This window comes from Rhinoderma darwinii, chromosome 1 (assembly GCF_050947455.1).
Source record: "Rhinoderma darwinii isolate aRhiDar2 chromosome 1, aRhiDar2.hap1, whole genome shotgun sequence".
Lineage (NCBI taxonomy): Eukaryota > Metazoa > Chordata > Amphibia > Anura > Rhinodermatidae > Rhinoderma > Rhinoderma darwinii.
The window spans coordinates 57,077,501-57,094,275 of record NC_134687.1 but is presented as its reverse complement, the minus strand read 5'-3'; positions in this window follow the sequence as shown (position 1 = coordinate 57,094,275).

Genomic DNA, 16,775 nt, shown 5'->3' with positions numbered 1-16,775 from the left:
GAAATATCCCACATGTGGCCCTCGGGCGATAATGGACTGAAGCACCGGCCTCCGAAGCAAAGGAGCACCTAGTGGATTTTGAGGCCTCTTTTTTATTAGGCACCATGTCCGGTTTGAAGAGGTCTTGTGGTGCCAAAACAGTAGAAACCCCCCAAAAGTGACTCCAATTTGGAAACTAGACCCCTTGAGGAATCCATTGTAGTTTTTCTTGGGGTGCATGCGGCTTTTTGATCAGTTTTTATTCTATTTTTAGGTGGCGTGGTGACTAAAAAACAGCAATTCTACTATTGTTTTTTTATTCTATTTTTTTTACAGCATTCACCGTGCGCTATAAATGACATATTCACTTTATTCTGTTGGGCGATACGATTACGGCGATACCAGATGTTTATAGTTTTTTTTAATGTCTTATGGCGTTTGCACAATAAAATAAGTTTTGTAAAAAATCATTCACTTTTTGTGTTACCATATTCTAAGAGCCAGAACTTTTTTATTTTTCAATCAATAAAGCCGTGCGAGGACTTATTTTTTGTGTAACGAACTGTAGGTTCGATCAGTACCATTTTTCGGTACATGCGACTTTTTGATCTCTTTTTATTCCATTTTTTGCGAGGTGAAGTGACCAAACAATTGTGATTGTGGTACGGTTTATTATTATTTTCTTTTACGGCATTCACCGTGCGGGATAAATAACGAAATAATTTTGTAGTTCAGGCCATTACGGACGCGGCTATACCAATTATGTATAGTTTATTTGTTTGTTTATATACTTTTATTAATAATAAATGACTGATAAGGTAAAAAGGGGGATTTTTACTTTTAATACTTTTAAAACTTTTATTTTCTTATTTTTACACATCTTTTTTTTACTTTTTTTTAACTTTATTACTTTGTCCCACTAGGGGACTTGAGGGCAGGAGGCCCTGATTGCTATTCTAATACACTGCACTACATGCGTAGTGCAGTGTATTAGAACTGTCAGCTACTCACTGACAGCAAGCATAGTGGGTACTGACGTTGTCAGGACCCACTAGGCTTCCGTCTATGGCATAGCCGGACGCCATTGTTTGGTGTCCGGTTGCCATAGTCACCATCGCCGGCCGCTATCGTGTAGCAGGCCGGCGATGGCAGCTTAACCCCTAAAAAGCCGCGATCTCTATAGTACGCGGCTTTTAAGGGGTTAATCAGCGGGGACACAGCGATCGGTCCCCGCTGTAGGAGCTGTGACAGCTGCTGTACGAGATAGCAGCTGTCACAGCTCCTGTATGTGTCAGGAGGACGGCCGAAACGGCCGTTACTACCAAGACGTACTATTAGGTCATGGAGCACGAACGATACAGCTGCCATGACCTAATAGCACGTCCAGGAGCGGGAAGGGGTTAAATAAGCTTAACCACCCTAATACCAGTTTGTTATTTTAATGATTGTCATTGTTCGTGTGTCTAGTTCTAATATTTTATCTTTTTAATAGGTATGTGATATACCAGTTGAATATAGTCGGAGCGCCCGTATAATCTAAATAGGAGCTATAAATTCAGATGACTCTACACGATATGGATCAGGACAAATATGCCATATACAGGAGATATTGATCTGCGATGTGTCAAATCTCGTCTCTTCTCGTTTTTATTTCTTTATGTGGACAAATTCAGTCGCCTGTCTTTCACAGACGACCTTAATTGGCTCTTACTTTTGAATTTTCAAACATAATAGCCTCTTCTCTTTTTATTTTATTTCACAATTTTTTTTTGTTTCACTTTTTCTTTTCTTTTTGCATTATTATGTATTTTTGATATAAGTATTGGAATTAAGAGCATATATGTGAGGTGTTTTCCACGCCCACACATATGTTCCTTAATAATAATTTCACTCTTGTAATACGATTATGCAGAATTGTATACACTTTAAATTATGGACACAAATATTGTTATATGATCACGATGTCAGTATAAAGTAACTTTTTTAGCAATTATTTGCCTTTTCTGTCACAACTGTTTTTCTCATAAATAACGAAATAGAGGTCATCCAGTTGATATTTTTTACTGTTTTTATAGCACTTAAATGTCATACTGGTAGATAAACTAGTCTTCCTCCATACACACCAACGTTCTAATAGCACGATCTATCCAAGTTCTTGGTTAGAAGCACTCTTTCAGAGGGCCAGCAAATGTCACATCGCACATATACACTGTCAATTGAATACTTACCTACATTGAGTCCAATGGGGTGCGCGCTCCACTCGTACGTGAACGGGACTGTCGCTGACCCCGCCCGAACCTCCGATAGTGCGGTGCGCATGTCTGGATTTCCTGGTACGCGTCGGGAACCCGGATGTGCGCTGCAGCACTGGAGGATAGATGTGGGGCTTGCCACACTTCCTGTCGTGTTGGTGGATGTGCGCCATGCACCCATGGACGCGTAAACACGGGCTAATTGTGATCCAAACACCTGGGTTGTACACTATTTAAGGCGCCTGCTAGTTAGATACACTACACCCCTTGAGGAAGCGGATACCGCAAAACGCGCGTCGGGGCGTACACACAGACCACCAGGTTACCAGAGACCATCTCCATGGGTAAGAACATTTGACTTATTAAATTATAGATTTACCTCTGTTGCTCTATAAAAATAAGCATTTGCTGGACGTTTTTGTCCTAAATCATAAAGAACACATATATTGATTTAACAAGTGATATCTAAAACACAATACTACCCTTATAGATGCCCACACCATAGGGATTAATATAATCAAAACCTGGTTTACTTGGTGTCCCTGTGTTTATATTACATAGAGTCTCTCCACTTATATACCTTTTTAATATGTTTGTTGTATGTATATTTAATAAAATTTGTGATACATTCTGATATAAAATTGGCTTCAGACTCTGTGTTCTTGTTTATAGATGTATGTATTATAGAGCTGCCTTGGTAATATAGAAGGGAGGGTGTTCCATTGGGACATTACCTAGCCCATTACTGCTTTTGCATTAGGAGGCTATTAATTATAACTGCATATATAATATAACTAATCAGGCTGCAGGGAAAGGAAGAATGAATGTAGGATATGTAAGGTACGCAGGATGTACAATAGTGTATAGTTGGTGGATAGCATATGTAGGATTTAGAAAGGCAATTGTGAAATTTGAGTGGAACTGTAAAAAGGATACCCATGGTTGGAATTGAGAGGCAGCAATAGGGACCAGTGGTAAGTTAGCGAGCCTGGAGGGATGGAAAAAAGAGAAAAAAAGTCTATGATTTTCATAAAAAGCTGTAAATATTGTAGTCCCGATTTAAACCCCTTGGTTCAATGCATTGTAGCTTATGAATCAATACGCCTCCCTTTTTTTGAGTAATTAGTTTCTATTCCCTCCTCTCCTAGATTTGGGTACATGCTCCAGAACTTGAAACTTGAGTTGTGAGATATTGTGTTTTGCTTCCTTAAAATGGTATAGTATGGGTAATAGTAGATTTTGGCATCGTATTGTAGACTTAAGTTTGCTAATCCTATCGCTCACTGTTTGAGTGGTTTCCCCTACATAACCTAGTCTGCATGAGCATTTAATAAGATAGACTACGTACCTGGAATCACATGTAAAATAATCTCTAACCGGGAAAGTTTTCCCCATGTGGGGATGATGTATTTTGTCCCCTTTAAAGAGGCTCTGTCACCACATTATAAGTGCCTTATCTTCTACATAATGTGATAAGTGCTGTAATGTAGGTAACAGCAGTGTTTTTTATTTAGAAAAACTATCTATTTTCACCAAGTTATGAGCGATTTTAGCTTTATGCTAATGACGTTCTTAATGCCCAATTGGGCGTGTTTTTACTTTTGACCAAGTAGGCGTTGTGGAGAGAAGTGTATGACGCTGACCAATCAGCGTCATACACTTCTCTCCATTCATGTATTCAGCACATAGTGATCATGCGTTGTTCACTACGTGCTGTCACATACACCCACATTAACGTTACTGAAGTGTCTTGAGAGTGCATTGACATCCCCTCCAGCCAGGACAGGATGTATATTCACAATTCCGACACTTCGGTAATGTTTGTGTGGGATTTATAGCACGGCACATTGAGATCACGTTGTGCTGTCATTTACAGCGTGATCTCGCGAAATTACGCTTGCTGGGCTGTAAGTCACACACAAACGTTACCGAAGTGCCCTTAATAGTTTGTCCCTGAGATTCCTAGGTCTGCGGTTACACGGAAGAAAGGGTAATTGGAACTCCTCTATGGTTGGATAGGCCTTTGAGAGGATGTTTCAATGTTCTCTGATAACACTTTGCACCCTATTGGCTACCGGATGGTACTTGTGAACAAACGGTATCCTTTTACCCATCGTAAGTCTAATGTGTGGACGGGGTTGTAGGTTGCTTTCTACAACGTCATAAGGGTAACCCCTTTCTAGGAATTGCCCTGCCATTTCCTTTAGTCTGATAGTCTGAGTTGGAATGTCATCTACAATTCTTTTAACTCTCAAATTGAGAGCGAGGTAATGACCTCTTGGTGGCTAGGGGATGGAAGCTACTATAGTGCAGTAGGCTATTGCGGTCAGTCTCTTTTCTGTATAGAGCTGTATACAAGCTGTCATTAGGTGACTTATGAACAGTAGTGTCTAGAAAGCGTAACGTGGATCCTGATGGAGTGTAAACTGAAGTTTAGGATAAATGGAGTTCAGATACGTATGGAATGTGTTGAGGGAGTCCAATGTGCCAACCCATATGAATAATATATCATCGATATATCTTTTACAGACAATGGAATTGTTGGCAAAGAGAGTGTGTGTGTATACATATGTTTCCTCAAAGTCCAACATGAAGCAATTCGCATAAGGGGGGCCACATTGGACCCCATCGCTGTACCTTGCTTCTGAAGACAGTAATTGTGATGAAACATGAAAAAGTTGGATTTCAAAATGAGATTGAGTAATTCTATTTAAAATTCATTTAAATCTGGGACAATTTGTGTGGTTGTGAGTAGTTTTTCTACTGCTAGGATACCTTTCTCGTGTTTAATGGCAGTGTATAGGCTTGTGACGTACCAGGATACTAGGAGGGTTTGCTAGTTATGGATCTAACCAGGTGTAGAAAGTCTGATAACAGAAAAAAGGGAGGAAACCTCCAGCTCACCAGTTTGATGCGTCTCCTGACTCTCTGATTATCAGAATGTTCCATTAATCTGATGACCCTTATTACTAAGCATGAGGAGATCAAGCTCACAGAGCTACAAACAGATCTAAGAAAAATTAGGGAGGAAATCAGTCCATTCACCAGCTCACCAGACTATACAATGTTACAGAAGAGAATGGACGATCACTTAGAAAAATTGGAGAAATCTATTGCAGATACCAAGAAAGCCAAATTTATGCGGGATAGTCAAGACTATAGAAATAATGAAGTCTATACTTGGAATGGTGGAAATTTCAACAGACGTGGAACAAGATCTATTTTAAGGAAACAGAACAACTCTTACAAATTCAACTCCAGCTCACATAGGGTCAGTTTTAGCTCGACTGAACCCGAAACGACCGATGGAGCGGAAGGAGAATCGGATCCTGAAATAGCACAAGAGGCTTGTACATCTAGGTCCCAATATGGCAACAAGCGAGACTTCTCAAAAAACGGGGGAAGAGGGGGGGCAGGAAGCATAGATCGAATGGATATCATCCAACCCAGAAGGTTGAGGAATCACAGGTGAATTTAGATGTAATCAATCTGTCATCTGCACCTCTCTCCCCCATACAACTCAAGGTACTATCACGAGGACTCAATTTTGTGCCAAATCAAAATTTTGACGTCTTTTCCACTTTACTTGACATCAACAAGTTCATCCGCAATCTCACGGTGAAAAGGCACTTCCTAACCTCGGAAGCAACTACGGATGAACAAATATCAGATCCTATTGTCAATGACAACAACTATAGAACACTTATGTTCCAAGAACAGCTGGCATTGCTTTGCCTTGAAGATCTTGCTGATGAACAAACACAAAAGTTAAATACCAGTCAAACACCCAAATTCATCACAAAAAATCAGAGGTTTTATCCAACACAGTCTCGGACGGAATCCATGGACATTTTCCAATCAATCGTAGAAAGGGAACTGCATAAAATAAAAAACCAGATGGGACCTGATAAAACCACCCACAATCTATCCACCACAGAAAAACAAGCCATCAAGTCCCTGAAAGATAATGAGGACATTGTAATTCGTATGGCGGATAAGGGAGGTTCCATTACGATTATGAACAAGGATATGTACATGGACCAGATTCACTCATTATTGGATGATGCTAATACTTATGTGAAGTTGTGTTACAATCCTACCAATGATTTCTCCAATGCATTGAAATATATACTGGATGAGGGCTTAGATCAGGGCTTATTGAGTAAGAAACAGTATGATTAATTATATGTGGAATTCCCAGTGGTACCTATAATGCATGCGTTACCTAAAACACACAAGGGCATTATTCCTCCCCCGATGCGGCCTATAGTATCGGGTATAGGGTCCTTAACAGAGAGAATCTCAGAATGGCTTGATTGCCGCTTACAGCCATTAGTTTTAAGGGTGCCCGGTCATTTGAGGGACACGAAGGATGTACTCTCCATCTTTCAAAATAAAATTTGGCACCAAGATCACACGTGGTTAAGCTGCGATGTGGTCTCTCTTTACACCAGCATTCCACACTTGATTGCTATCAAAGCCCTCACTCACCATCTTCACAAATATAGTGGATACGACCCGATTTTGCAAAATTTTATAGTCAAAGTGACGAATTTCCTCATGGCACATAATTATTTCAATTTTGCGGGTACCTTTTATCTCCAGCTGAGAGGGGTGTCCATGGGGGCCAAGTTTTCTCCATCGCTGGCCAACTTGGTCATGTCTTGGTGGGAGGAATGCACTTTGTTTTCTGTTGCAAATCCATATGCGGGCCATGTCCACTGGTATGGCAGATACATCGATGACCTCCTATTCATATGGGAGGGCGATGTGTCTTCCATACCGGAGTTCATGGCCTTCATCAATGACAATGACCTGGACCTCAGGTTTACATATAATGCCAATGATACAACCATTCATTTTTTGGATATCAAGTTCATTTCTGAAATCGGATCTAGGGTGTGTACGGAGATCTATCATAAACCCATATCAGGTAACACATTATTACACGCCACTAGCTGCCATCCTAAGCACACAATTTCGGCAATACCCGTGGGCGAGTTGACTAGAGCTAAGAGGAACTGCAGTACACAGCCAGGATACATTACAGAGGAATCTAGGATATGTCGCAGGCTTGCAGCTCGTGGGTATAGGAATTGGACACTAGGGTTCAGTGCTGGGACCACTATTATTCAACTTATTTATTAATGATATAGAGGATGGGATTAATAGCGCTATTTCTATTTTTGCAGATGACACCAAGCTAAGTGTTTGGGCGTCCACTTGGCAAATTAAGTTTAATGTAGATAAATGTAAAGTTATGCATCTGGGTACGAAAAACCTGCAAGCATCATATGTCCTAGGGGGAGCTACACTGGGGGAGTCAATTGTTGAGAAGGATCTGGGTGTACTTGTAAATCATAAACTAAATTTCAGCATGCAGTGTCAATCAGCTGCTTCAAAGGCCAGCAAAATATTGTCGTGTATCAAAAGAGGCATGGACTCGCGGGACAGGGATGTAATATTACCACTTTACAAAGCATTAGTGAGGCCTCATCTAGAATATGCAGTCCAGTTCTGGGCTCCAGTTCATAGAAAGGATGCCCTGGAGTTGGAAAAAATACAAAGAAGAGCAACGAAGCTAATAAGGGGCATGGAGAATCTAAGTTATGAGGAAAGATTAAAAGAACTAAACCTATTTAGCCTTGAGAAAAGACGACTAAGGGGGGACATGATTAACTTATATAAATATATGAATGGCGCATACAAAAAATATGGTGAAATTCTGTTCCATGTAAAACCCCCTCAAAAAACAAGGGGGCACTCCCTCCGTCAGGAGAAAAAAAGGTTCAACCTGCAGAGGCGACAAGCCTTCTTTACTGTGAGAACTGTGAATCTATGGAATAGCCTACCGCAGGAGCTGGTCGCAGCAGGGACAGTAGATGGCTTTAAAAAAGGCTTCGATAATTTCCTAGAACAAAAAAATATTAACTGCTATGTGTAGAAATTTTTTACTTCCCCTTTCCCATCCCACTTCCCCTTTCTCATCCCTTGGTTGAACTTGATGGACATGTGTCTTTTTTCAACCGTACAAACTATGTAACTATGTAAGAGGGCCAAAACTATTGTCAAAGCTAAAGATAGGGACACTCTCCTGTCCATTGAACACGAGGTAGACACCAAAAGATCTAGCACAACAGACCCTAATATACCAACCTTGGTAATTCAATACAGCAACCAATTTAATCTCATCAGAAATATGGTACTCAAGTATATCCCTCTGCTATATGAAGATGCTAAATTGGAAGAGGTACTGAGCAATGGATGTCGAGTGGTGTCACGAAGAGCTCCCACTCTTGGGAATCTGTTAGCCCCCTCGTTACTAACAACTAGTCTCCCCAAACCCACATGGTTAACCCATAAAGGGTATTTCAAATGTGGAACACAACCATGCAAAGTTTGTAGCTTTTCTAAGATCACTAAAGAGTTTTCAAATTCCACAGGAAACATCAATTTCCCAATCAATTCGTACATCAACTGCAATAGCAACAATGTAGTTTATGTTATAGAATGTACGACCTGTAATTTAAAATACGTGGGATGTACTATAAGAAAATTCAAACTCCGCGTTTTAGAACACTTGGGTTATATTAGGAACCCCAATATTTTGAACATCTCAAATATTTCCAGACATTTCATCTCTCAACATAACAGATGCATCAGTTCGTTTTGCTGCTATGCAGTGGAGAAAGTTAGGGGTACCACAAGAGGGGGCAACATTAGACACCGCCTGTTGACGAGGGAGGCTTTTTGGATCTACAACCTGGAAACACGTTTTCCACTAGGTCTCAATGTCAGGAAGGAACTTATGTTCCATTACTGAAATAACAAATTACTTATATGTAGCCAACCCCGTCCCCATAGGATACCAATAGGCCATCATCGATAGCTATATAATAATTTTTTCCACCAAGGATATCGTCCATTATAGCTCAACACTACATTCAGCACCACATATTGTGGACAGCGCCAATAGCTACACGATATATTTTCCTTAAACATCCTTCATGCACTTTTATTAGAATGAATAGGTATACCATTTTGCTATGGATTCAATCCGATTGGGGGACTTAACCAGACTCTCTAAATATCTACCACAAATGGTATTAAATGTGACAGCTCGGAGCACATTCAGCACCATCCTCTATGGACAGCGACAATAGAAACGCGTGGTATCAGCTTAATATTCTAAACTTATGTCTGATTCACTGGAACCTACGGTAACACTATCGTTCTAGGGAGGCACACTAACCGGGAGGGGACTCATCTTTCAGGCCATATTTCAAAACTAGCTATCAAGAACGACATGATATGTCACAGTTTCAAGCATATTCAGTATCCCCTATTTTGGACATCAATTGTTAGGTTTTTTCTTTTCGGGCATGGAGGCATTTTTCTAAAAGATATCGAACAATGCAGTCTGAGCATACTCAGCACTATACACTATGGACAGCGCCATCAGTTATACGTGGCATTCTTCCAACACACAATAATCATACCAAACTTACCAAAATGAACAGCAACGATGTTTCGTTATTGAGATAACATCAACTTTGGGGGGGATTTACTCTGGAAGTTATAATCTAGAATTATCCAACATGAGACCAGCTTTAGAATTAACATCATTCATACAGTCCCTCCAACCTTCAACTTACATTTGCATTTTATTAAAGGTTGCAAGTATTTATATACGCTCTTCATTTTTTTATTTTCATTCATTTTTTCATTTATTAAAAAGCTTTTTCAAATTAACAATCTTGATACATATCGTTTAAATGCACTCCTTTTCATTCATCCATAGACGAACCACGGGCACCGTGCTTTTCTTTTCCCTCTTCCTATTTGGGAACTTGGGAGCGACTGTCTCGTGTTCCTCTTCTCGATGCATTCCATGTCCCTAACAGCACTTTATTACCAGCAGTATATATACTTAAAGATAGAATCAATTATATGCATTTATACAACGATAAACAAACACTGAACAAAATAAATGTTTATTTTTAATATTACATATATATTTTTTCTTATAAAACTTTGGAAACAAATGCTCATGGTATACAGTAGGCTCCATCAATTAATTGCAATCATATTGAGAGTAATTCTTCATACACTTGAGTTAAAACGCATGAACCTCTCACACCCTCATTCAGACCATACTCACATTGAGTTGGTTTAACCACTTCCAATTAAACACTCAAAGTATAGGTTACAATCTTCCGAGATCCAAAGATGAACTAAACTGTTTTTATAGTACACAACTATTACATATACACAGTTTACACAATGTTCCCTTGGTCATATATGTGTAAGTCAACTCTTCTTTTATTACACCTGGAACAATCAATCTTTTTCCCTTATATATATTTTTTTAATTATATTCTCGATCTATTTGCATGCTTGTGTCGTATATTATAAACATCTCATATACTAGTTCAAGGATGCAATAATCGGAACCGAGTTAGACTAAGAATTGTATAAATGCTGTTTTTTAATTTTATATGTCGAATTTATAACACCCGTGATATACTTTGTAAGTATTGTGAGGACAATACCACTTTGCCTGCTGTATGGATTACAAAATCCAAGATATCATACGTAACATCTATAGATTTGATCAGCTTTACTCATATTTAGTTACTACTATTTTTCGTATTGAACACACAGGTCTATAAAAATGAGTTTTTTATGCACGGTATATACCTCTTTGATTATACCCATACATGCAGTTCCTCCCGGCAGGTATATCTCACCTGTGGCGGCAATTAGCACCTAGGGTTAATCACTCACCTGTTTCTCTGCGTACTCATTATTTACGCATATCAAGCAGGCAAGGTAGCAAATGTCCTCACATTTCTTTGCCATGAGTAAGAGCACAGGACGTGCTCGAAACGCATAGGCCAGGGCAAAACCGCCTACTATTCACATTTGTCTTGGGACTGCGTCTCCCTACATTTTTAATCTTCAATACCCCAATAAAGGTGGGAATATCGCTTCCTTTTTAAATTCAAATTACGACTCAGCGCTGGATCATTTCTTCTGTTTCTAGAAAGTCTGATGTATCTAACAGAAATTATTTGGTTGTTTTGACGAGTGGTGTCAGTACTTTCTCCAGGAGGATAGAAAGAGGGGACAGAACTGACTCCGTGGATGCCACTATGGGTCTACCTGGTGGATTATCTAGTCTTTTATGTACCTTGGGTAGCACATAAAAGACTGGAGTGAAGGGATGGTGGTTAGTAAGAAAGGTTAACACGGTTCCATCTATGGTGCCTTTGCTGATGTAAGGTGTTAAGGTGGTACAAATTTTATCTGCAATCTTATAGGTGGGGTCTTGTGTCAATTTCTCATAGATACATGTGTCTTGGTGTTGGCGGTGGATTTCCCTGACATAATCTGACCTGTCCATGACTACCAATGTGCCCCCTTTGTCTGCCGGCTTATTGACAATAGATTTGTCATCCATGAGAGAATCTAATGCTTGTCTGTCTAGGTTGTCGGCGTTGGATGGATACATATATACATACCTCTTGAGATCTCATCCTTAAATTTACCAATATCGCTTTCACCTAATTGGACAAAGGTTTCTACAACTGGGATATTCCTAAATGGAAGAAACATACTCTTATTATACAGGCCCAATGTTTTCAGATTTACCTGGGTGTAGGCAGCTCTGGTAACCCCGATATTCTTCTGAGGTGGTTCTAAGAAGTGTACCTTAAGTCTAATAGTCCTAAAGAGTTTCTGAAGGTCCATATCCATCCCAAAGGTGTCATATTGGTAAGAGGCACAATATTACAGGCCCTTCTGGAGGAGCGACGTCTGTGCTGGGCCCTGAGTCTTTGATGAAATGTTTATTACTGGTGATAATGGCCTACTTGTGATCTTGTCGTGGCCGTTTGGTGGCTTAAGCCTGTTGCACTGGCCATTCCTCCTCATCCTCTTCTTCCCCTTCTTGGGCGCTGGTTCAAAAAATGGTGATCGGAGTTGGGGATCGAACCCTCTGCTCATGATCTGGATCTTGAGGAATCCCTGGACGATGAGCGGTTCCTGTTCAGGAGTGTGGCGTAGGAGTCTCTCCATTTGTAGACCCTGTTTTACCTGTAATCTTCCGTATCCCAAAAAACTTCTTTCTTTTGGAGTTTTACACTTCTTTGCGATGTTGTGAATGTTGAGTGGATATCCGGTCTTTAAGCTCTGTGTACGCCTCTTGGGTTAGGGTGTCCTGTAGTTGATGCTCTGCTGTACTGATGCGTTCCTTGGTTTCGATGATAGATTTCTGTAAATACGAGACCGTTATGGTCATCAAATCAAAAGAACATTTGTTGAGTATCTGCTCAAACTGTTCACTGTATACTTTGTCTTCGCTAAAGATGGTTGGACGTGTGGACATCCGTAGTCCACGTGGAATGCGTTGCACTCTTAAGTACTCGGCAATTGTAGCACAATGTAACTCCCAATTTATAAGGTGTCTTGATTCACGTTCCAAATCACAGGATTTGACCTCTGAGGCCTGTAGGAAATCGCTTGATAAATTCACTTGGGGTGTAATTGAATTTGTTTCCTCCTGGTTGTAGGAGAAGGTGAGACTGGACATTCTTATTGCAGGTGCGCAGCTGAAGGGGATATCAATATAGATCAAATCGATGGCACTCTGCAGGTTGTCTGGGTGCTTTAGGTAGGGTTCCCACACCGTAGATACTTTCAAAATGAACTCAAGCACTCCTTTGGTTGAAATATGCAAAAATTGGTGTATTTAACCACTTCAGGACCCAGCCTATTTTGGCCTTCAGGACACAGCCGATTTTTTCAAATCTGACATGTGTTACTTTATGTGGTAATAACTTCGGAATGCTTTTACCTATCCAAGTGATTCTGAGATTGTTTGTGACATGTTGTACTTTATGTTAGTGAAAAAATTTGGTCGATAAATTCTGTATTTATTTCTGAATAAAAAATTGAGAAAATTTGCAACAATTTGCATTTTCTAAATTTAAACGTATCTGCTTGTAAAACAGATAGTAATATAACACAAAATAGTTACTAGTTAACACTTCTCATATGTCTACTTTATGTTTGCATCGTTTTTTTGAATGTCCTTTAATTTTTCTAGGACATTACAAGGCTTAGAACTTTAGCAGCCATTTAAATTTCAAAAGGCCATTTTTTCAGGGACCAGTTCAGTTCTGAAGTGGCTTTGAGGGACTTACATATTAGAAAATCCCCATAAATCACCCCATTTTGAAAACTGCACTCCTCAAGGTATTCAAATCAGCATTTACAAAGTGTTTTAACCCTTTAGTTGTTTCACAGGAATTAAAGCAAAGTAGAGGTGAAATTTACAAATAATTTTTTTTTTGCCGAAATTAATTTCTAATTAAAATTTTTTGTAACACAGAAGATTTTACCCAAGAAATGCAACTATATATTTATTGCACAGATTCTGAAGTCTTTAGAAATATCCCACATGTGGCCCTAGTGTGCTAATGGACTGAAACACAGGCCTCAGAAGCAAAGGAGCACCTAGAGGATTTTGGACCTCCTTTTTTTTTTTAGAATATATTTTAGGCACCTTGTTAGGTTTGAAGAGGTCTTGTGGTGCCAAAACAGTGGAAACAGGGGGCGGAGCTAGCGCTGAGACTGCATGGACGTGTCTCGCTGAGCTCCGTACATCCAGAGACCCATAGAAGCATATATAAGCGGCATAAACTTCACTATGGTGAAATATGGAGGCAGTAAGGTGAGGGAAATACCGGAGACCACTGCTCCGACTCCAGCGCAAGCAAAAGTGGAGAAATACTTTGAAAAGAAGAACACTTCTCTGCCACAGAGAGGTCCCAAGATGGCGCCGTCCTCTCACAAACAACAAGGAGACGTGAGTGCAGACGCATCTGATGTGGAGGGAGAAGCTGCTGACGTGTCGGCTGCTGATGAACTACCTCTAACTAGACACTTCATTACCCAGGTACTTACCAAAACTTTAGAGCCGGCTATAAAGGATATTGCTGAGATAAAACAGGATATAAAACAGATTGGCCATAGAGTTGAGACCCTGGAGAATAATCAGGCGGCCATATTAGATTTTAATGCAGCAACTGTGCAGAGCTTTTCCTCCTGTCAACTCACATTTAACACCATCTTTAGATCGCTAGAGGATCAAGAGAACCGGAGCCGCCAAAATAATCTTCGCTTTCGTGGCATACCAGAATCGGTGTTGCCTGCAGAGATCCCAGATACCATTTTGTCTATATCCCGCTCTATCCTAGGTGAAACTTTTTCAGACGAAGAAATAGTTATTGAACGTGCTCACAGAGCATTACGCCCGAAGCCTAAGGGGAATGACCCACCTAGAGATATAATATGCAAATATCTCAATTTCAAAGTAAAAGATAAAATTCTTTTTAAAGCCCGGGAAAATGCACCGTTACTATTTAAAGGCACAGCGATCTCCATCTACCAGGATTTAGCTGCGGTTACTCTTCAAAAGCGGAGAAAGCTTAAGCCACTAACTGATCTTCTTCAAGCACGGAAAATTCTATATCGGTGGACCTTTCCTTTTGGACTATCTTTTTCGGTCGAAGGACACAGATTTACCATCTCATCAGTGGGCGATCTCGCCGAAGTCTACGACCACCTGGGGATAGGCCCATCCCACCAGTCACTCAGACCACTCCGTGGAAACAGAATCCTGCATTCAAGTCATCGAGACACAGAAAAAAGTCAGGTCGTATGACTCCGAGGAGATTGGTGGATGAAAATGACTGATTTATGTGTTTTTATATGAGCATGCTTCATATGAAGAATTATTTCTGTCACTCACTTGCCATAATATGATGTTATTTTGCTATAACTTTATATTCTCATTTCTTCATACCTTTACCTGTTGCCCTGTTCAATTGCCTCCATGGTGGTGCCATTCTAGAGTCCTCAACCTATGGGTCCGGAATCTTTAATGGCTATTACCCCCCCTACACTCCACGGTTATACTTGTAATTGCTTTTTTACAAGAGTTACTGGAATACATATAGTTTCACGCATAGACCTGATTACACGTTCCATACAAGAACATGTCACAATTTGGTCTATTATATTGTTACTGGTTGTAATGTTAACTGTCAAGTTTCTGAGACAGGTTTCTTTTCTAATATTTGTACATGTGTCCTTCAATTCTGTTGAATTTTCTGGAAATAACTCAATATGGCTACTTTAAAGGTAGTTTCATATAATGTCAGAGGATTTAACTCCCCCTCTAAGAGATGTCAAATTTTCTCCTTCCTTAGAAAAGCCACATGTGATGTTATAATGTTACAGGAAACTCATTATAAAAATAACCATTTCCCTAATCTTTCCTTTTCACATTTCCCTGTCTGGCACCACTGCGGACTTCCGCACTCAGCTTCTAGAGGGGTGAGCATAGGCTTCCGCCGTAACTACCCCTTTAAATACTTATCTCATCTTCAAGATGTCGAAGGTCGATATTCATTTTTGAAAGGCACTATAGGAGATCAGACGTTCACCTTTGCAAACCTCTATGCCCCAAACTCGGGCCAAATTACCTGGCTGATTACCACGTTCGCTCTTTTAGAATCATTTTCAGAAGGCATGGTTCTTATTGGGGGAGATTTCAATTTAACTATTGATCCATTGGTTGATTCCTCCTCCAAGAAGTCTACTTTATCGGTTAGAACATTATGTATATTTAATTCTTTATTAATATCTTATGGTTTGATAGACGTTTGGAGATGCCTAAATCCGACTCAGTTGGATTACACTTACTACTCGTCTGTACACTCCACATACCACAGATTGGATTATTTTTTCCTCTCTAAATCTTCTCTTAAACATTGCTCCCAAGTAGAGATAGGTTCGCAATTACACTCTGATCATGCCCCCATTTTTCTAACTTTAAACTTCCCGAACAGACATAAGCGTTCATCTACCTGGAGGCTAAATGACTCTATACTTGGTTCGTCGGCAGTTAAGGAACACTTTAGATCTAAATTAGTTGACTATTTTCAAACCAATGAGACCCCGGAGGTATCCCCTAAAATAGTCTGGGACGCCCATAAGGTGTATATTCGTGGTCACTTTATTAGTCATTGTTCCCATCTACAGAAAGAAAGAAACAAATGTATTGATGAACTTTTACTTAAAATCCAGAAGGTAGAGAGACTGAACAAAGCATCTGTCGCTCTGCAGCATACTCAGGAGTTGACTTCCTTGAGAACTCAATTATTAAATAAATTGAACTTGTCTTCGGCCAAGTCCTTTATGCATTCTAGGCATAAATTTTATGCACATGGTAATAAAGCTTCGAAATTTATTTCTAAAAGGTTTAAACAAAGACACACTCTTAACTATGTGCACATGTTGAAAGACACGACGGGTGCTTATGTTTATTCCTCAACTTCTATAGCTGAAGAGTTTCGCTCTTATTATAACAATCTTTATAACTTAAAAACGGTCGATCCCCCCTCCCCTACGAATGATAGACTCTCGCTTATCTCTACTTTTTTAGAATCTTTGTCTCTTCCGCAGATTTCTCCC